At 33.2% G+C, this 23,723-nt stretch overlaps 1 protein-coding gene across 4 annotated transcripts in view; it reads left to right on the top strand.

Annotated features, from left to right (window-relative positions):
- Positions 1–23,723, top strand: part of LOC115444265 (glycerol-3-phosphate acyltransferase 1, mitochondrial) — a 75,477-nt gene that overhangs the window by 7,894 nt on the left and 43,860 nt on the right. For 2 of the 4 annotated variants that reach the window (XM_037440170.1, XM_037440168.1), the window contains exon 1: positions 16,910–17,124. The exons of 1 other annotated variant lie outside the window; for it this stretch is intronic. The gene's annotated coding sequence lies outside the window, so the exon portion shown is untranslated. Of the gene's footprint in view, positions 1–16,908; positions 17,125–23,723 lie in introns of those variants that run through there. One more of the 4 variants, XM_037440167.1, reaches the window with a different exon arrangement.

The following is a 23,723-nucleotide window of genomic DNA, read 5'->3' as shown; positions in this document are numbered from 1 at the left end:
TTACACATCCTCAAAATTCTTCACGTTTCCTCACGATGTTTTCCTTCACCGTTAAAGCAAATGATAATTCACAAAGGATACACACATAATTTTAGAAAAGTCAGTGACGTGTGCCAAAAAAAATATTTTCAAAATTTTGCTGACTCCGGTGGACCACTGCAGCAAAATTTCTACCATATTCCCCAGAATATGCAACTCTAAACCTCTTAAAATATTATCTGCCTACGTTGATAGATGAAATCAAGCCAACATTTTAGTTCTTTACTATCAAAACCAGATAAATTTTCGTGGAGCCCCGCTTATAAATTGTGAACCTCAGTTTTTTTTGGTCACGCAAACTTACACCCCGTCGCGTCTCCCGTGGATCCCTGGAGGTCCACCTGGACCACTTTGAGAATCAATGATTTAAGTGATCAAATGACTCTGCCTGATAAAATAAACTTTATGGATATATTCGACCAAAGTACAATATTGATACATATTTGTAAACAACATATTAAATAATAAAATGTTTTAAATACTTTGACCGGAATGGTATTAGTTTATTATGTATAATTATGTATATATGCACTAGGCAAGGGCGTTGAGGACGCGTGCAGCGTGACAGCAAACGTCACAAAGATTAATAAATTGCAAGTTTTGATAAAGATATTTATCAATTTATTAATGCTTAATACGTAAGCATTATCATTTAAAAGTTCACCTTTATGTTTAAGATTTCTCCTTAGTGAAGAATTATTCAAACCAGACCGCTAAGTACTAACTAGGTGCCGCCAGGACCTATGATATTACAGACGAAGAAATAGTGCGCGGTAATTTAAAGAAGTTGTTTAAATGTAGGCTATGTAGACATAAAGTCATCCTATCCAATTTCCTTTTGCATAAGAACTTTTCAAAAGGCACCCCAGCTCAGAGAAGCATTTTATTTAGACGGTGGTGAACATATACCAATACATACAAAAGGTAGATCGTTTGCTACTTTTCTGGTCTCCTGCCTTGAAAATATACCTTAAATACAGCGGAGTTTGGTTGGAAATTCTACTATTTTTATCAAATTTACCCATACGACATTATCAGTTCAAGTCGCAAATAACAATGAAATATAAATTAATAGATCAATAAAGTTTTGCTTTATCGTGAAAAGAAGATTTATAACTTCAACTGAATAAACACAAAACATAATGTTTAGTACATAATATTATTATGTACTAAATTAAAATGGTCAACGGTCGTAAGAAAATATGACGTCAAAGCTATCTAAGTGGGTTCCGTTATCGGCCGATTGTTTTGAATAATAAGCAAGTTGCTACCACGATAATATTTTTAATCCCACATCCCAACAGATAATGTGAAAAACATTCTTGATTATGTTATTACATTTGCATTATGACTAAGTATTTGTTGTAATCCATATTTATGTTATCCGCGGGTATCTTGAAATTTTCTTCTAAATACTAATGATATGTGATTAAGATTCTTAAGATAATTTACTTAGGTTTAAATATTTGAAATGAAATGATTTAATTGAATCTGTAAAATGTTATACATTATTTAGATTCCGTCAATATTAACTCTACCACCAGTTCGGAAAGCAGTTTTCACCAGAGAAGAACGGGCAAGAAACTCTGGTGTTGCTCTTCTTCAATCAGTGTAGGGTAAAGACTACAGTACATGATAAAGTAAGAAGAAAAAAAAACAAAAAAGTTTAGAGCAGTTCATTTATAGGCTCGTGAAATAAGGAATAAATTAATTTAATTTTTTATATTACTGCACAACCCTCTCAGGAATCATGAAATTTCTCTACTATCCTTATAATTATTTCCTCCCAGTACCTCTAGCAATTAGAAATTAGAAATGTAAGCGAAATGGGCAGAAAAATCCACACAAGCAGCACCCTTTCACGAGTATGACGCATGTGCCAGCCATCGGCCTCCTCAACCATATTATTGTAGGGAAGTGGCCGACCCGTCACACGACGCCGCCGCAGGTACAGACAGTTAGAGAGTATTTCATACCCAAGCCGCTTACAGTTATATTACAAATAAAGAGAAAGAAAAAAAATATATATCTCGATCAAGTGACATGATTCCAAAGACACAATCACACAAAAATGCCTAGTCCCAGGCATTTATATCCTCAAGGTATTCTGAGATCTTGTAATAAGCTTTATTACACAACTTGCGCTTAATAGTGGTTTCGAATTTCGCAATATTTAAGGATTTGATCTCAGTGGGAACTTTGTTATAAAAATGTATACAGTAACCCTTAAAAGACTTGCTGATCTTTTGGAGCCTTGTTTTGTGATAAAGTAATTTATTTTTGTTTCTAGTATTTAAACTATGGATATCGCTAACTTTTGGAAAATTTTCTATATTTTTATGGACTTACACTAAGTTAGCGAAAATGAATTGTCATTATATTTGCTTCTTTAAATATTTCTCGTAGCAAACATCTAAGGCTTAGCAAATATATAGATCTTATCGCTCTTTTTTGTAGAACAAATATAGTATTAATGTCAGCAGCACCACCCCACAGTAAAATTCCATAACTCATCAAACTATGAAAGTAAGCAAAATAGACCAATCTAGCTGTCTCAATATCAGTTAGTTGGCGTATCCTGCCCACTGCAAAAACTGCGGCGCTCAGCTTTTAGCTAGGACAGATATATGAGGGCCCCACTGAAGTTTACAGTCCAGTGTGATACCCAAAAATTTGGTTGTATCCACAAGGCTCACCTCGTCACTATTTATAAAAATGTTAGCGTTAACTTTATTAACATTAGGTGTGACGAATTTTATGCATTTAGTTTTTTCGCTATTTAATAATAAATTGTTAACGCTAAACCAATGCACTAATTTTGAGAGAGTGTTGTTTACATCGTCAAGAATTAATTCATGTCGTTTTATTTTAAATAATAAGGAAGTATCATCTGCAAACAACACTACCTCACATTTGTCCCTTATGAAATAAGGTAAGTCATTTATACATATAAATTAAAAAAAGAAAAGGTCCAAGAATTGAGCCCTGTGGAACTCCCATTGTAACAATAGAACCAGGAGATTGTTTTCCATTGACATCAACAATTTGTACCCTATTGCTTAAATATGATTTAAATAATTTATTATATTGATTAACCTCACATATTATAAAACAAAGTTTCTCGCCGTGTTTGTATCTCTCTGATCGTGATAAAGTCAACAACTACACAACGGATTTCGATTTATATTGGTATGGAGATAGTTTGAGACCCTGGGACACAGGCTACTTTTTTCCGGAAATATCGCGATATATGAAGCGGGAATTTTGTCCCGGAAAAACTTACACGCTGACCAACCCGCGGTCAAAAGCTAGTTTATAATAACTAGTGAGAAATTTAATCTTGCACGTCGCAAAACTTATTTCGCCCGTTTTTTCCGAAGTTTTTTTTAACGTGTCACACCGGTAACATTTTTTGGGATGTGTAGCCTGGTTGAACGCCTTGGAGCGATGGCCAGACTGCGCCTTCCTACCCCATTGTAGCTATGGAGTCACTGTAGAGTTCACTTTAAGTTATTCATAAATTTAAATTCTATAGAATAGCTATTGTCACCATCTATAGTTTTATCACCTCGTATCCAATCAGTGTTACTTATTTTTGCAACGAAAATGTAATTATAATTACGTTAGAGTTTGGTTTTTTAATCTGCGATAATGAAAACGTTGTGTTGCACATGTCTACAGCCACTTAAGAGGATGTTTGTATTAATATGCAGATTATAGAGTAATCATTTATATACTATAATGTAGGTATCGTTTTACCAAATTTTCATATTTTAGAACGACTTTTCTCGACCCCTCGTATTCATCTCCATCGTAAAGTTTGAATTCTTTGCAAATATTATAACAAATACCTTGTTTTAACATCATTGACGATCTTCGTAATGATTACTAAAACCGAATATTGTGATGAGTAAGTCATCGTCATGTTAAGTCTTATACGAGATTTACTTAGTATCCTTACTATCAATCGACTAAACGACATTGGTGAACTAATAATTTTGCTACACCATGCCTCGGTTTCTACATGCTTAGGAACAAATTCCAAACAGAACCAACTAGAAATATTTAAATCGTATTATCGTATTAAATACTCGACTTTTACCTCATTAATCACGATTACATGATATAATCAACAATCGATTCGCGATATCGTTGATGAAAGTCCGTAAAAAAAATTGATATATTCGTGTTTGTATCGAGCCGGATTTATAAGACTGACAGCTAGTGCCCTTTTTATCCTTCCAAATAATCAAAAAGCATGATTTTTTTTATTTCAATCGACTGACTCGACCTGGGTACTGCAATTCAGCCAGTGTAACTACTGGACATAATGAGACTTAACATCTTATGTCTCAAGATGGCGAGCGCAGTGGAACACCAAACAATACTTTGTCATTAAAGGTGTTGAATGGTGTTTCTACCGTTTATGGGCGGTCGTATCGCTTACCATCAAGCGAACGACAAACTTGTCTTGTCAATCAAAGCATTAAAATAAAAAAGAAATCTCATAGAAATTAAATGTGTATTTTTTTGCATTTGCATACTGTCACTGAGAAATACTTCTTCCTTTTTAATCTCTATTATTTGTAAAGGTTCTTAACGCATTCAAACATTGTCATAATATTGTTTATGGGTGGCGGCGGGTACATATGTATTTACCAGCATGACACATGTTACGTTGGTTTGCTTACATTAGGAAAAATTACATGACAACACGAGCATATACTGGCGGTAACTCCAGCACCATTTTGCATAACAAAATACTCCTCAACACTGCGCTGTATTTGGGAGACCTTAGCTATTAATTCTAAAGCCTATTTTGTGTTATCCACTAATTGGTAGGTGTTATTCTTTCATATCTTGCATCAAAATTTAATTTTGTTTATAAATTAAGCACTTATTACATTAATTTATTTAAGTCGTTCACATAAAAAAATATTTACACAATATAAAGAAGTGAAGACTAACCCAATATTAAGTTAGTTACTTTTACTGACTCTGTCAAAAAGCAATCGTATGTTTATCCGTATTTATTTTAAACCTTTATTGCACTTTTATACACGTTCGGCGTCTTTACGACGAGTGACAAAAAGATAAGTAAATTAGGCTACGTAAAAATTCAGTGTATTTAAATTAAACTATATTACGGATTTTGTCGCGGTTTTAATATTTTACTTTTCTCCTAAGTTTCTCCTAAGTCTTCGAAACGTCGGGAGACAAGCAAAATATTAAAACCGCGATAAAATCTGTAAAATAGTTTAATTTAAATGTCTAACATTCGCGTAAACAGATATTGTAATTCAATGTATTTGTTTTTCTTCTACGCCTATCTCTTTTTGTATAACATTTTTACGTACTATATGCATAACATTATGAGCTAAGTAATTATGTCTTATATTAATGGACAAATCTTAAAATAACGTCTAAGGTTAGTAGGAAGTAGGCGTGTTTTTATTATGAACTGATAATAAATTGGAGTAATACATTTTGTGGCACAATTGTCTACTAATGCGTAATATCGCTACATAATGATATGTGACATAGAATGCATGTTATGTTTATGTAGTATATAATTTACTCAAATTAAGATAATTTAGTTTAAATAACTGGATATGGCGGATTCGTTGGATACAATACCATAAACGAATTTTGTGGAATACATTGGCTTTAAGATTATAATCCAATGTTTATGTTTTGATTTGTAAATAAACGTGATATCACGCATAAACTGTTATCGATGGATTACACATTTGGTTCACCTTCAAACATGATTGCCTATAATGTTAACGCATGGTTAAAACATTATATTAAGATTTTATTGTTTAGAATTTAGGTTACCGATTCTAAATTGTTTAAATATACTATACTTGTCTATTGTTTTGCTTGATGCGTTTTTTAATATTATTTATTGTCTTCCACCTGTCCTTATTCAACTATTATGTGAATTGGATCCATACACTCACAATACGAATTAAATATAGCTTAGTTTTAACGGCCGGCATACGTTCTAGGTTCAATAATTTCAATTTTAATATACTCTTCAAAATTTCTCCACTACTTCAGTGTCCTTTGTTAATCATAAAACTGCAATGTCTCCTGCTTAGCTGATTACTCAGTTGTTTCCCTATCGACAATGACATTTTTAACAAGATCAAATAATAATAAAGACCATGACGATAACAGTGGTTATTTTTTTCTTAAATTACCTGTGCTTTTCGTCTGGCCTGAAAGAACTACTGTTCTCATCGATCTATAAATTGGTTTAAGCTTGACCTTTCCCCGACCTTGACCTTCATTTATCATAGTTTTACGACAACTAAATGACAACCAATTAACAACAGCCGAATGTCACGTCCGGCTATCAATTATCCCTCATTATCTGATAATCGTATCAGATCTAGAGTTGTCAGGGGATTATGGATTTTATTTTATTGTAAGTCGACTGTTTTCTTCCACCTTTTCCTTTGTGCCACTAATGTCATTTTTGACGTAATTGTTTGCTTAATACTGCGATTAAGCTGTGGAAGACTTGGAAGTCAATGACCTAGCATCATCAATAACTTCAAAATTAAATGCACTACAACTTGTACTGTTCTCTTTATCTTCAGATAGTGAGCATCATGCCAGTGCCGTATGCAAAAAAGGGAAACAGTATTAGTATTTTTATAGTGCCTTCTAAGATAGATTAGTTTACAGCCAATATGGTTATCAGCGGTTATAACAGCCCATGGATCGTCTCTTGGCCTGCAATCAAGCCTCCTGTCACGACATAAACATTCAATTAAAAAATAACTCAAACTAGTTCAATAAGTGAGATCGATAACTGCGCAATTCAAAGGACGTGCTTCATTAGCGAGATGAAGATGCTGATTCGCGTTTCCTCTCCCAGCCCCTAATTAGGCTCCGTCTATCGGATGCCGTCAAATGATACGGTGCACGCGAACCGGGCTGCATTGACTAGTGTTGTCTTTATCGACGTTTTTTTTAGAATAATTGCTATAAATAATATTATGTGAAATGATCAATTACAGTGTTGTATGTAGAAGTTTTTATAGCTGTCCGCGGCTTTTCAAGTACTTTAATAGTGTGATTTATTAATTTGTTTCTTTATTCCTATGGAAGGAATATGAATATCTTAATTTATACGATTAAATTTAAGTAGATGTTTTATCTTAATTCTAAATTACTTGAATGCATAATACGCATGGACAGTCCGTCGTAGTAACGCGTTTCTCGTATAGTTATAAATTTTATTTCCACCAGTGGTTTAGTTTCACTCCAATGGAATAGACAATATTGTTGTTGTTTTTTGAACCATATCTTTAATTAAAAATATAATTGTTTGTTTATTTTAAATACGCTCTACATTTTTTATAGGTCAGTAAACAAGTTCAGATTTTTAATATTGTTTTTGTGTGCTACAAAAACTATAACAAGGAATATACAAAAAATGATTTAAATGCATGGATATTTTTATATTATCATTTTTATTCCTTCACAAACATCTCAAAAACCCTCAGTTATAATGTTAAGTATAATCAACCAGTTGCTAAAGGGAACCAGACACAACATTTAGGTACGAATAAGCAAGAATGCGGTTTGCAAATCGTTCTAATGATAATTAGATTTTACCATAAAGGGAAGCCGACAAGATCGGGTTATATTAACCCTTTGCAATTGTATTCTACATATACTCGTACGTGTTATTCATTGTGCGTTAATGTAGCCCTCCGTGCCTTCATCGTGTGCCGAGGAACGTTCAAGATCTGTCAATTACGCAGTGTTAAGCAATTGACGGCCCGCCGCGACCGCCTGCCAATTGTACAATGTACGACGTTTACGATCACTTGAATGGATGTTGGAAGCGGTTCGCCGACAATGTACTGGATATTAGCTTCGGTTTCAGATGTATGGTTATATAATAAACAGGAGAGGTCAGTTTTGCGGATGTTTACGGTTTAATTTATTTACGTTTGCATTTGTATTATTTTTACAAAAGTATAAAAGATACGTTTACTAGAAAAGTATAAGTGCACAATCAATAACAGGCAAACATAGAATGGAAATAATACAAACACAATAATAAAAAAAAAAAGTTCTTTTTTTAATATTTATTTAAGATACTTCGAGCTTGACTTTGGTATAATAGTCCTTATATAATAAGTTTGTCCTTATATAACGGTCAAGTATTTGACCGTTTTAATCAAATACCTAGAATTTTAATTTTAGAACACAGACATAATTTCTGACGTCATATTTTAAAGTCTCGTAGGTAAGGATTGATATCAGAGTATGAGTTCAATGTAACAGGCACAGAACTTAAGTCCCCTAATGGCCAATCCAATCCAATTTATTTTGTTTGGCTGTATTATTTATACGAAAATTCTGCTAATGTTAAATTTGAAAAGCATCCCCTAATGTCTGATGCTGCTACTGAGGTGATTGGCAGTCAAGCTCATGCTGTCATTAGTCAATCTATTGCTACTTGAAAGTCACTGCTCACATAACACGGTCCCGTCATCGCCCGGATCCTGTACTGTGTTGCCTATTGTTAAAAGATTGCTTATAATGCCCTTATATTAACCACGTGGGATTTTCATACATTATTAGTATACAGAAAGAAATAGATTGCGTGCGCGGCAAGACATCGCTTTGAGTTCCCGGGTTGGGCAAAATGATATTGGATTTTTTTACTCAGTGTTAGTACGCGGACCCATTTGTGTAGGAATTGGCGATAGGCTCACTCTCTATTGTATCATGGGACGGAACACATATGACGAAAAGTGGTTGTCCCTCTATATATTCTTTCTTAAGGCGTGCCGTATGTTTTTGTTTTCAGAAAAATTACTTCACAACGACTTGTTTGAGGACAACATTTGTAAAACAAAGTTACCTTAATTAATTTATCCTTAAAATAATAATTTACTTTAAAGTACAACATTTGCACAAAAATATGTGTTGCGCTAACCCCACAATGGAATGGGATAACATGACCCACAAGATAGTAAAGCATATTGAACATTTAACACCCTTATTGATTATCATTTTTATGGGTGTTTTTATGATTATTTAAAATGTGCTTTAGTTTTAATTTCTCAGAAGGTAGTATTTTTTTAAACCGTTTGTTGATTCGAACGTTCGCTTGAAGGTCGCGGCAGAATTCAAATTCTAAGCGTCATGTGCGCCACCATCGAAAACAAAGATAATTCTCACGAGATATCTAATTCTTGTAATACAATAAGTTAATAGAGAGTTTAAGAAATAAATTTTAAAATATTCTGTTTCTGTACATCGTAAAAATTATAATAAAACAATGAATTTTACCTAATGTATTACTTATAAACACGCAAAAACTAAAACAGAAAATATATTTTAATAGTGCTGTTACACTAAAATTGTATAATGATTTCTTATGTTTACGCGAATGTTAGACATTGAAATAAAACTATTTTCCGGTATTTATCACGGTTTTTTTATTATTATTTTCTTCTGACGTTTCAAAGACATGTAGCCTTCATGATCACGGGATGGATTGAAGTGTTGGTGTAATGGTCACTATTATCTCGTAATATATTATAATTTATCGGCTCGCTTACTACGCACAACGTCTTCACTCCGCGCCACTCAACAACACAATGTTCTATCTACCCGCGGTTTTGCGTTGTGTAAGTATAGTTCGAGACGACAGACGGAAATAGTTATAAATATATCCATATACTACAGTTGGTATTAATTATAATTAAAATTTCAATTTAACACCTCAATGATAACCATAAAATTTTACAAAATTCTTGTAACAGAAATAACTAATATATAATTTGATATGTTTAAACATTTTTCAGTAAATTTTAGGAATGATGTTATAGAGTAAACGTCGTTAAATGACGAAATTTGCAATTCAAGTTTTAAATAAATACATACTACCATTGATACTACTGTTTATGGACAGTTGCATTTAAAAAAACGAGCTGTTATAAATGTCAGCATGCACACGCCCTTACAAAATACTAAATCAATATAATTGTATTGTTTTCAAACATAAAGTATGAATTAAAATATTTTTTAACAACTTACGATATTTTAAAGAGTTTTGAATCAAAATAAACTTATTATTTTGCAATTTGGTAGAAGACTGTGACCATACATTTCCATTTAACGGTACACATTTCTAACTTCTAGAACGTCATCATATTATTGAACCCTTCAGACTATGTGAACAGCCGCGTGCTGCAAAACACCTGTAGAATTACTTTCTTAGTGTTTATCAGTTAATCGCGATACGTAGCAGTTGTTATGAATTCTTGAAATACATCATATTCGCAGTAGATGCTCTAGGCCTTCTGGCTGATCTATTCTAGATGTTATGATTAATGATATGGTTTTGGTAAACTATGACTTGCTAAAAACATCCGGTTCCAATAATTCTGTCAACTGCTCAGGGATGATCTCTCGTCATTCGACATGCTATTGGACCCCACTCCACTTACCATCAGGTGTAGTGAATCACTTTGCCATGACCATATCAAAAAAAACAACTTACTAATTTACGAAGCGGCGATAGCCTAGTTGGGTGTGGAACGGACTGCCGAGACGAATGCCCGCAGGTTCAAATCCCATGGGCACACACCTCTGACTTTTCTGAAAAATCATGTGTGTATTCTTTGTGAATTTATCGTTCGCTTTAACGGTGAAGGAAAACATCGTGAGGAAACCTGCACATCTGAGAAGTTCTCTATAGGAATTTCGAGGGTGTGTGAAGTCTACCAATCTGCACTAGGCCAGCGTGGTGGACTAAGGCCTAATCCCTCACAGTAGTAGAGGAGGCCCGTGCTCAGCAGTGGGCAAGTATATAATACAGGGCTGATATATTATTATAATTTACGAAAACACCTTCGCATCTTCGTTCATTTAAGTTATTACTGCATACCTTAAAAAGCCCTATGAGGCTAATGTCCTACATCGATAAAAAATTGCAAAAATACGTGCTATAATATTAAAAGGCGCGGTATCTTTTATCTTATTCGTAACATGTAATCAGATGATTATCTCTCACTGCCAGATGTCTTGACTCCTTAATTATAAGGTCATCACCTGCCTTATTAGTCATGATTAATATAAGTACTAGATTTCCACGTAGAAGACCAGATGCAGGACATTATCTGTGGAATATATGTATATATTATAATTACCTTGAACTAACTTACAGTGGCGAAGCGTCCATACAAGCCGATTCCTACCGGCTTCCCTTTTAGGTTTTCGGTGATACTAAACAATATATTTAATAGGCAAATATAAATTTACAACATATCAGACAATGGACAATAATTATAATAGCTTAACTTATTAATTATAATTGATAACTTAATAATGACATCTATCGGCCATTAGCCCGTTGTTTGTTAATTTAATCGATATCAATTGCTTATTTTAAATAACGTTAGATGGCGCACCTTGTATTTAGTTCCCCAGAAATTCCGTTACCTAAGTGAAATTGTGACGCCACAGGCAAAGGTAACCCGCTGTCAAGCGGCTTAATGTCGTAGTATGTTTTTTAATATAGATGGCAGCACTTTCTATGACTTTCTATGCCAGTGTTTGTCGAAATCGCGCGGAAGATATGGGCAAAGGTAACCCGAGCTAGTTCGGCTTCACGTTAACCGACTTTGTATAGTTGTCGCTTTTTACGTCCTTCAAACTTCATAATCTATTATGCTACCAAGTTGCGGTGTTTTGTAAATTGTTATATTCATTTTATTTTTTGATAGTTCTGTGATATTTAGTTACCAGCGCTTTGTTTATTTAGAAACTACAAATAAAAGTGTATTATGATGGAAATAACTACCTGTGATCAGTTTAATGTCTACCTTTACGTAAGTATATTATTTATTAGTCGGTGATTTCACATATTAGTATTTAGATGGTAAAATATTTGAAGAAGATCTGAAAGTTTTTGATTTTAGACACAAAATGTTTGATAGAAGAAAATAAATATGATATTTTACCGAATTTAAAGTAGCACCACGATACAATCAAAAGTTAACGAATAACCTTTCTTGATTATAATTTAAATTGATAATTATATAAGTTTATCATGTAGGTAGACTTAAACTGTTGGTCTGTTTGGCGATCGTGATACCTATTTCTATTACATTTATAGTTTTATTTTGAAAATAAACAGATACTTATAGGTAGGTAGTGTGGTTATAATTTTAATACTTACTTTTGTTGCTGTTATAACAAATTAAAAGGTAAGTACTTATACTTTGATTAATGGATCGAGAATTATCTTCGTTTATTGTTCGATTTTATGAATGTTTCAATTATTTACGCATAATAGGTAATTTAGTATGTATGTCAACGTTTGTTGATTTCGAATTAAGACTAATCCGTTGTCTTAGTTTTTGTTTTCCGATAAATTGCCCCCGATATCTTAACTGACGCCAATTTTTTTTTACACCGGGTTACCTTTTGAAAAATTTCACCCTTCGCCACTGCTAACTTATAACTCTATAAACAAGCGTGATTGTAATCTATTTGTAAAAGCTGAAATTGTTTGTAAACACTTGTATTTTTCTTTTATATTTTATGTAGGAATATTTAATCTTAAAAGTTTTGCTTTGAGCGCCTGTGTGAAGTAAATAAGATGTGTATCGAGTAACAATAAAATTGTACAGAAGAATTTGCAATTTTTCCATTTTGACTTCCCACGTACATACATATATATATCTGAACAGGTATTTTAAGGAAAAAGATTGTTGTAAGTCTTGCGTTTTAAAAAATACAATCGAATTAAGAACCTCCTTCTTTTTCTTAAGTCGGTTGAAAGTATGAGCACTCAAAACGGTAACTTATTATGGTGTTAATAAGTGTCTGTAATTTTCAACCACATTGTCGTTATCACTGCTGAATTATTGAAATTGAATTAATACCCAGAAATTTAGATACAGTTAGATCTGCTTGGATGCTCAAGCGTAATACAGAATCCAAAATAATTCCCTAAACAGCAATTAATTTAACCTACCAAAAATTTTGTACATTTTAGAGTATTTCGAGATGTGTGAACAACTGAGCGGCCTCATAACGACCTCATCCTTCACAAAACCTGTTGGTTAGTTCGGAAGCCGCTTCATGGTCATGGGTAGTGCGTAATCGTTACCATTATTTGTTAACAGTCCAGTAAAATAGCAAGTGAAGCTGGTGGACGGTAAATACTCCCAATAGTTGACCATTTATATTGGTAAGGAATAGATGGTTCGCTGCTGTACTTTTTAGGAATAAAGTGGTCCATTAGAGAAGGGATTTTTATTTGCAATGTTACTTTATAGAAACAGTGGGCCTGCCATCCCGCCCATAATTACTTGGCATAGCATGTCTCTATCGAACATGAAAAACCGGTATACTCCCATCACACCAATGTAATGCTTTACGTGAAATCTGGTTAGGGTTATTCACTTTTTAATCTCTGCAATATGTCAAGTAAAATGTTTTTATGAAATTTTGTGTTCCAATACACACTCTTAGCTCTCTTTCCTCCGCGTTTAAATATCGCAGATAAAGTTAACGTAATTTAAATAACAAAGTGCCAATGGCCCACTGTAGTATTATTTGACAAGAGGATTTAAATCATTTCAATACCTCTCGAGGTTATTCTTTATAATTTTTATAAACAATAATGCTGGTAATGTTGGTGAAGTTTCGTAAATTTTGTTTTCATCTTTTTTATATACTTATGTATCACTCACGTAAGATGTTTTTAGAATGCGGATTTTTATTCCTTTAATAAGAATAGAATATAATGGTATAAGACGGCATTCATGTTTTTTATCTTTAACTAGTGGGCCCGGTGGGCCTTGTCCTACCACAGATCGTATTTTATGTAAACTACCTTTAATTTATTAGGTCTCAACAAATGCGCCACCTGACGGGTACAAAATCATCCTATAGTTCCAACTGGAACTAGCTAAACTCTCATCATTTTTTTTATTGAAGCCGGTGAAGTGACTTCAGAGATTAAATCAAAATTTTCTTCCAAAAATATCAATTACAAATTATTAACTTTTCCCGTAACTTTCCATACATTTTTCAAAATTATTCTTTGACACTTCATTGTCTTCGTAATTAGGACCACGACACACAAGATTATCAGTCCAGCCGTTGGTAAGTGATGCTCTAACATATTATGTAGCAACAGATTTTTATTTTTATAGATTATTATCTAACATTTACATCATAACTCTGGTTTTGCAAAAAAGGTTCGAATGTGGGAACAAAACAAGCAAAATACATTTATTATTAAATTTATGCATGTATTAACACTAAAAAACTTTACATAGTTTTAAAGTACTTACGTCACGGTTAGTTTATCTTTATGAAGTGTGAAATGACCTATTTTGGGTCACCTTAAACTTACGCTGAGAAATTCGACCAAAGAGACACATTGTGTGGCTTGCGAAGAATGTAACCCATTTTACTGGTTACACCAATAAATCTGGAACCTGACTTGCTAGATCAAACCACTATAAAGGGTTCTACACCATCTACGCTTTCCAGACGACTATAAACTGTCTACTAGATATTTATTGTTTTTGTTGTGTTAAATAATTTTTTATCTTTAACCAGCGCTTGCAGATAAGCGATTTATTTGAATGCAACCCCTGGCTTCTTCCTCGAGGTCTAATGCTTAGGCTGAAGTTGTAAACTTATAGGCCGTTCACCTACCTGGTTCCGTTTAATAAAGATAAGTATTTCCATAATTGTTGATAAAGAAATACTTGTATATACACTCCCGTTCTTGTAAGAAATAATGATTACTTGTTCAGTTTTGTCACAATACTTATTGAAGAGTTTTATGCCTTAACGGTGCGGCAAAGAACTTAAAGTTGATTAATTAGATTTTCCAACGTTGCTAAAATTCCGAAATAATAAAAGTACTATCAATGCAGAAATAAATCTATTCACGTAATTGCAAAGTTACGACCCAGTTATTATGACGCAAAAAATGTAATACCCACATACCCGACGCGGTGTTACGAAGAAACGAGCTGGGGCCTTATCCTATCCCGCACGTTATTTTGACAGTGCGTAACAAGCACGTAACACAACGCATCATGTTTAGGACTATAGAACTTTGGCTTACAGAATACCATTCCACGCACATTTCTCGAAGATAACATGACACGGCCGCGTTACGCGTTTACACTATCATACAGAATAAGGGCCCTGATGAAGATACCAATGCGGTGTTACTGAAATTCTTTGTAGTATGTAAAGTGATCTCAATCTCGTCCCGTTTTGGAATGTTTTGATGCTTTTTTGTTTTGATCGGCGCGCGTTTCGCCGATACAAATGTTTTTTAATTTTCTTTGTTTCAAATTATGAACTTTGCACCCATGAATAATCTTATCCTATCTTCCTATTATAAATGTAAAGGTGTTTAGATGGATTTTGATAAAGCTTGACGTACAGATAGCCTAAGTAGATCCACTTTTTAGACAACCTTTAGTCCCCGAAAAGAACACAATGAAATTGATAGTTATTCCAAGGAGATACAGCGGGAGGAGTTGCGACTAAAGAATGTATAATTTGAACTACAGCTGATTGGAGTATTAAAGGCATGAGTTAGTTGTGAATCGTGAAATTCTATGTCTGTTGTCCTAGGGAAACCTTTTAAAAATATCAGAGTTTCTTTGTCAGTTTGTTGCCCGGTATAGTAACTGCGCCTGATTTGGCGATAGCCTTGCCCCTTGTCATATCATAGAACGAATATAGACTTGGGATACTCCGGCTCACTTGATGCCTCTTTTGAGTTTAAGCTTAAGCTTCTGAAGTCAATTGAAGTTAGTTTATTAATAATTTACACAAAATATAATCACAAAAACCACTGCGGTTTTCAATCAAAAGTAAGCAAACATTTACTTTAAATTTACTCGTATACCAGGACCTTATAAACTATGAAGATATGCAGTTCAATCCTTTTACTTTCTCCTTATATTTCGCAGTTAGAGTCAAATAGCTATATGCAGCTAATTATGTTTAGCGAAGTAAAAATTTAATTAGCTAGCCAATAACTTTTATGTATCCATTTACTACAATGATTATATGATGTTATTATATTAATTATTACTGAATTTGTTTATTACACTACTTGTGAGACTGGAAATCCTTTACGATATTATACAACTATTATAATTTTGAACCTCCAAGGTACCTAAAACCTTAAATGTGATCAACGCAGCAACGAGTTATCGGGTTCTCTAGATGATTATTACTAACGGTGGTTGCTCTCCAAGTAACTAACCATCAACTGAATCACTTGATCATTTGCCAGAGTTTTATCACCACAAATATCAGCATAAATTTAAATAAACAATATGCATTTAATGTCCATGAATCAAAACTATAATGAATAATAAAAAAACGGTTAGGCTAGATTTAGCATAATTTGGTGAAACTAAATTTAGATTAAACTAAGATTGGTTCGGATTGCACAATTATGAGTCGTAATGATTGAGCAATTAAATCTTAAAACATTGTTATCCTTTATTATTATATGATTGTTCTTTAATTTTTTATATAAGATACAAAAATGTAGTTTTTCGAACTTCTTTGGGCCTAAAGTTTGCCTGTGTTTTATTGTCAGAGATTTAGTAGACAACATTTCTTGTATGTTTCCTTTGAAGAGTACGGCTAGATGTTATGGTAAAATATGCATGGTATTTCCGAAGCATCTAAACTACTTGTCCTAATAACAACGGCGAGGGTCAAATGGAGCAGTTCTATTTTGTCGTCCATTTCTCTTGGCAGTGGTTTGGAACCCACTGTCACATCGATAATAGGATGCGCGCGCGCACGCGTGACGCGCATAGCATATCGGAATCAGTTTTGCGTCGTCCGCGAGCCTGAGCGCACGTCTCCCGCGCCCGCGTGTAATAAAAAACGTTTACGCGACGGTGTTACATAAACAATCGAAACTATTTTTTCTCGAACTGTATTTCGTTGCGTCAAAGTGTATCGCTAAGTCTTCTTAGTTTAAATTCTACTTTTGACATTCCGAACTCTTTAATAAACTGTGCTTTACTTTCTATGGTAAGATTTCGAATTTCGCTAACCAGTTGGAAAAGTGTTATTTTCATTCAGTTACCTTTTTAAATTGATAGTATTTTGTTTCTATTTCTGTGCTTTGTCGGAAACGTAAGCAACTCGGTGAAATTTTACCTAACAGTAATATTTATATAATACGTATCGATCGTAGTGCATGCGACGCGTGTTGGAATACAATATCCTAAACATGTATTAATTCTAACTAAACACGATTTGCCTACAAATTAGTTTCGACCTCATTATTTGCTTCATTCATGAACACATTCTAGATATGATTAAAGAATGCTACTAATAAACAAAGTTTGATACATACTTTTATCTGGCTACAAATTGCCAAGGTAATTTGCGTCTTGCAAATTTATTTTATTAAAACTTCTAACATGATATACATGATATACATTTTGAGATTCTGTATCAAATCCTATGAGTATTTTCTCATTGGTCTTATTAACGCCACCATAACAAGCATAATTACCGATAGGTGTACAATCTTCTTGACAATTATCTTCTTTTTGGATCACCACGTGCCGCGCATCATACGCAAAACAGTCACGTTTTCGAACTTTCCGTAAAATACTTGTATTTAGACCCTGTTGACAATCTACCTCTTGATAATGTTGACGGGACACTGACAGTCATTAGGAACAATGGACACTTAATGATCATTGGTCGACGATGATAGGCTGCACCTGAATTGCAGCACTATATCGTATTGAACTGGAGCATCCATTGTGTTGAAGCGTCCACCGTGTCAACTATCTTTTAGCATTATTAAATTCTGAATATGTTTTACTCGTACTGTTTTAAAGTTCTCTTTACTATCTACCTACACGTTCTTTTGGTCTTTCATGATTAACATTTATAAACGATCCCAATCGTTATCTTGGGTTCGGTCGCAAAAATGAAGTAATAAATAAATAAAATTTGTTTGACATGCTTCCTTGCGATTTATTTTGATTGGTTTATAGTTGGCATCGGTCTGTACTCTGAACTATGGTTGCAAAGCCACTTTTGTGAATAAAATCAGGCTGGTTTTAAATTTTGTCTAAAATATCGTATGTAACGGTTAACATAAATTCATTTCTTATATTTACGCGAATGTTAGACATTGAAATTAAACTAATTTTTCCCCCCCGTGACCATGAAGGCTGCAAAGTCTTCGAAACGTCGGGAGAAAAATAAAAAACAAAATACCGCGATAGAATCCGAAAAATTAGTTTAATTTCAATAAATTCATTTCTTGGGTAACATATTTAATATTCTAAAATATATATAAATGGATTTTATACCCGTGAGTGTTTATTTATTCAAAAGATATAATATCAATTTAAATTTCAAATAAAACCTCTATCTTACGTTAAATTCACTCAGATATATAATTTAAGAACATTCATACATTTGACCATATCCTGTTTCGGGTCGTTTGAGGTTTCCTCGGCCACTGACCACATTCACTGCAATAGAGTCCACGGTATGTTTTACAATTACATCACAATTTTTACCTATCTCTTACATGATGTTACAGATTTCACCTATTTCATTTTCTGAAGTATATGGATCTTAATAACATCCTCTACACAAAATATCTGCATCATCTTTGCTAAAGATCGTTATAATATATATGTTAAATACCTTAACAGAATTGAAATAGCAATATCAAAAAGTTAATTTATTATAAATTTTTGACACACTACCGTTTTTTTTATGTCGTCTACTACTTTCTTATTCATTAAACTTATTTATAAAATATGAATGGTTTATTTGGTTGATAGAATAATAAGTTCTACAGATAACGGTAATCGTTTTTTTATTTGCAAATATGTCAAGCAATTTAAATCAAGTTACAGGAAAATTGTATTAACCTGTTTTTATGTTACTATTGAAAGTAGTGAATAGTTTTATGTTAGACTAGCTTTTGCTTGCGGCTTCGCCCGCGTGAGGGAGTTTTCCGGGGTAATTTTCTTCCGATTTACTTGATATACATATCGTTATATTATGACCAAATTACACAAAATCATTATAAATTATAGCCTATGTGTTATTCTGATGTATAACTAATTTTACTGTAAAGTTTCATCCAAATCCGTTCAGTAGTTTTTTCGTGAAAGAGGAACAAACATACATACATCCATACATCCATCTTCACAAACTTTCTCATTTATAATATTAGTAGGATTGTAGATAGCTAAAGCCACTTCAAAAATGATTTAAACATATTTCATGATTTTTTTTGCAAAAATATCACCAGTCTCGAGTCTTAGGACTCAAAGTACAAAATATGTTAGTGATATTCATTTTTGCAACATGACCCGTATTTGCACACTTTCGTTACTATGACTCATGAGCGTTAGGCAACAGCCATATAATTTTAATTAAATGTGTAGTATGTTGTGACATTGTGGGGCTACTTAAAAGGCTCGCACCTTGGATTCGCTATTTAAAGATTTCCTATTATTTTAGTTTCCATTTTTTGAATTGTTCACGGAAAGGAGATGTGAGTGGTATTGATTTTATTTATGTAGTTTAAATGTGGTGAACATTCCGAAATATCTGAATGATAATATTAGATTTTCTATCATTATCCATCATAGAAATGATGGTAGTTTTTAATTAAACAATAATAATGTCACTGCTGATATAAACAACAGCCTTTAAAGAGGCAAAATAAAATGTCGAGATTTTAGTGTTTCAAGGCAAAGTGATGAAAGTTTAGCAACTCCTTTATATGTGTTTGCTCTTGTATCAAATGACCGTGATGTGACATATCAAGTTGCGAAAAACACTAAATTATGTAAAAACTAAATCAAATGACGTGTTAAACAAATCACGCCTTTATCGTCTTAAACAAATTATTTCTTAATTGAACAGTCAGTACATATATCACGCCTTTATATCCGAAGGGTTAGGCAGAGATGCAATCGGGGCATCAACTTTTCGCCTGTTTGTTCCTTCCCACAATGTGATTAGGGCGAGCATATCGCCATATCTGGCTAGACTCCGGGCTGATAATGACTGATGAGTACAAAAACCCAATGTAACTTTGCCCTACCTGAGATTCTAATCCAAGACCTCACAGGTGTCGTAACTCGATTGCAATACAACTATGCTAATAAAGCAGACAGTACGAACGTGAAATTTCAATTATATCCCGCGTGCCTGTGATTAATTCATTATCATTTGTTATAGTTGCTGACATTTCGAACTTATTCTAAGATTTAAAGAATTCAATAGATCTTGCGAATGTTGGAGTCCTAAGTGCTATATAAATACCGCTTTACCTAATCTGTCGGTCAAGCAGATTCGTGCAAAGATGTGTTCCGGTTTAAAAAGATTATTCCCAGTTAATGACCAATAACATCGAATATTTCAGTATAAGAAGCTCCGTACAATACTTTTTAATTTAAATTTTTGACGTTTGTTTTAGTTTTATCAGATTGATTACTTTTTCATCCTGTCATAAAATAAATAAATTATGGATTAAATTCCTCAATCAATCCCACAATAAACTAATCAAAATATGTAAGTTATTTATAAACATGTCAATCTTTGATTTCGACCGATGCCTTTTCGCGGTCGGTGTTCGCTCTGTAGTTAACGATTGGAGTCGTTAATTGATTTCGGTCGTTACTCATCAATGGAAATGTTTTCCTCATTGACGCAGTTTTGAACACGTTATAGACGAAACAAGGCCATCAATTTGCTTAAAGGATTTAGGTGTGTCTTTTTTTTAATGTGTTCCGTTTGTATTGAGCTTATATGGCGTCTTAAAGGCTACGCAATGAGTCTACTAGTTACGATTTTTTTTATTTAGATGTGTTTTCCTGTTGATATTCCAAATAAAATGTTATATCGTGTCCCACCGCTGAGCATAGGCCTCCTATACTACTGAGGAGGATTAGGTTTTAGTACACCACGCTGGCCTAGTGCGGATTGGTGGACTTCACACACCGTCAAATTTCCTATAGAGAATTTCTCAGGTGTGCAGGTTTCCTCACCATGTTATCCTTCACCGTTAAAGCAAGCGATAATTTACAAAGAATACACACATATTTTTATAGAAAAAAATATTAAATAACACAAAATTACACATTATAAAGTATTTTTGTAAAGTAAAACTCGAATAGTGAATGAAGTATACTAAGTTAATACATTTTTTTTCTTAAGGGTTTCCTTTAGTTATCTTTTGTCTTTAATGGTGGCTTAGGGGTATGTTAATCTCATAACAGGTATTTTATAATTAAATAGCAAATATTCGTTTTGTTCGTGCGTCCGATCGTTAACATGAGGTCTGTGTGCGAAAATTGTGTAACAATGGTAACAATGTTCCTGAATAGTATTCATTAGTGGTTTAATTGCGATGTTCTGCGTGCGTAATCAGTTTACCTCAGCATTTGCTATTATTTAAAAATGACCTTTGTATACCCGTGTTTGTATCACATAGATGTCAAATATTTAGATGCTTTAGTAGGAGCGTAATAAGTAACTCTTGAGTTTTGATATTTTGTAATAATCTGTTTTTGTAATGTTGATGTTGAAAATTACCTCGTTTTCTTTCCATATTATGTCAATTCCAGTAGTGAAATATTTCATTAGCGCTAAATGCTAGTGTAAAAAAGTTCAGATTCATTATTGAGTCTTTGTTATTTCCTTACTTACAAATGACATCACAGTAAGCACAATGTATCAAATTCTGGTGGAAGTTATGAGAACCACATAAGCTTAAAAGTGGTCGAGTGTTGTAACCGCCGCGGATTTAGGTTCTATTAAAATAGGGAGATTACGCAAAATAGGTCTACGTACACTTCCAACGTTCATTTGCTTACAATAACATTAATTCAAGATAGGTATAGCACTAATACATATTAAGTGGTCGGCTAATTATATGTTTCAGAAGTAGGTGTGCATTGTTACGCACCGAAAGTCAAGACGATTTCAAATGTCGTTGACATTTGTCTAACATAATGATTTCTTATGTTTACGCGAATGTTAGACATTGAAATTAAACTAATTTTCGGATTCTATCGCGGTGCTAGTATTTTATTTTCTCCCGACGTTTCAAATCTCGACTTCAAGACACTGTGAGCTCATTCTGCGTAGATCGGACCACCAACAGCTAAAATTTAAAAAATTTAAAAAAGTTGTATAATTGTAAAATGTAGGTAGATATTGTAACTTTGACTTTACGGATGAACAACACCTCAGTCCCCCCCGTGACCATGAAGGCTGCAAAGTCTTCGAAACGTCGGGAGAAAATAAAATACTAGCACCGCGATAGAATCCGAAAATTAGTTTAATTTCAATATTTGTCTAACATGTGTAAAAAGGAGCGTCTTTAAATTTGTTTGTATTTTCAAATACGTTTGAACGCGTTTTGATGCAGTGTCGCTATTATGATTTCTTATGTCTACGCGAATGTTAGACATTAAAATAAAACTTTACAGTCCTCTCCGTGACCACGAAGACTGCAAAGTCTTCGAAACTTCAGGAGAAAAATAAAATATAAAAAACCGCGATTAATTTTAATGTCGTAACATTCGCGTAGACATAAGAAATCATTATGATTAAAAACTTTGTATAATTGTAAAATGTAGGTAGATATTGTAACTTTCACTTGCGGATTACCAACACCTCAGTCTGCCCAGGGATCACAAAGGAAACACACAACCGCGTTAAAATCCATAAATAGTTTTCTTTCAATGTCGCTATTATGTTCAGTAAAACTCCAGTCGTATAATAAGCTACTGGTAAAAATATTTTAGACGCCACAATAAACGTTAATTTAGAAATTTACACAAGTCAATAGCATTATTTTTTATGTTAATTTATTTCTGATTTTAATATTAATTGACTAGATACGATATTTTAATATTGATTTGTTTAAGTTGATAACTACTATATTTCAAAAATAATTTCGTTGGTTTTCAGTCACAGAGACAATAGACGTCGTAGATTTATGCAAAAAGTCGATTCCATATATCGGATAAAGGCAATTTCGTATGGTGGTACCCCAAGCCGCAATACCACATGTACAGTCACAAACATAAGTAGCTAATCAAACTCAAGTTTTCAAATTCACTGTACATTTTTGTATTATTACCAACCTTTTCTTTTTTTCCGCAAATCTAAAATAATTTACTTATTTCGCACAAAGAAAAAATATTAAGAAACGTGTACCTATAAGCCATTAGAAGTTATGAATATGTTTAACTACTTTTGTTGCTGACTGTGCAATAGCACACTTTTATAATATGTATATAGATTAATCGCATGTGTATTTAATTCACAGGCTAATTGCATTCTGTTTGTTGTATTGACATTAAATTCCAAAGTCCACAATATCGCTCTTATTTAAGATGTGATCGAAGTCAAACAATAATTTATACGCAATATAGTTGTATCGTAGTAATTAATTACATAAATCATGTTAATTAATTATCATAACATAATTCATTTCGGTAATGTTGATATCTGCTTAGCCGAAGGTCTTTTATCAAATGTTTAACAAATATATAGGATTTATGGCATTGGTCTTATTGAAAAAAAAATGCGCATTAACTTTAAACACGGATCCGACTTAGAAATAT

The sequence above is a fragment of the Manduca sexta genome, chromosome 18 (genome assembly GCF_014839805.1).
Source record: "Manduca sexta isolate Smith_Timp_Sample1 chromosome 18, JHU_Msex_v1.0, whole genome shotgun sequence".
In the NCBI taxonomy this organism is placed as follows: Eukaryota; Metazoa; Arthropoda; class Insecta; order Lepidoptera; family Sphingidae; genus Manduca; species Manduca sexta.
Note: the sequence above shows the minus strand (reverse complement) of the source record. Positions and strands in the feature narration are given on the sequence as shown.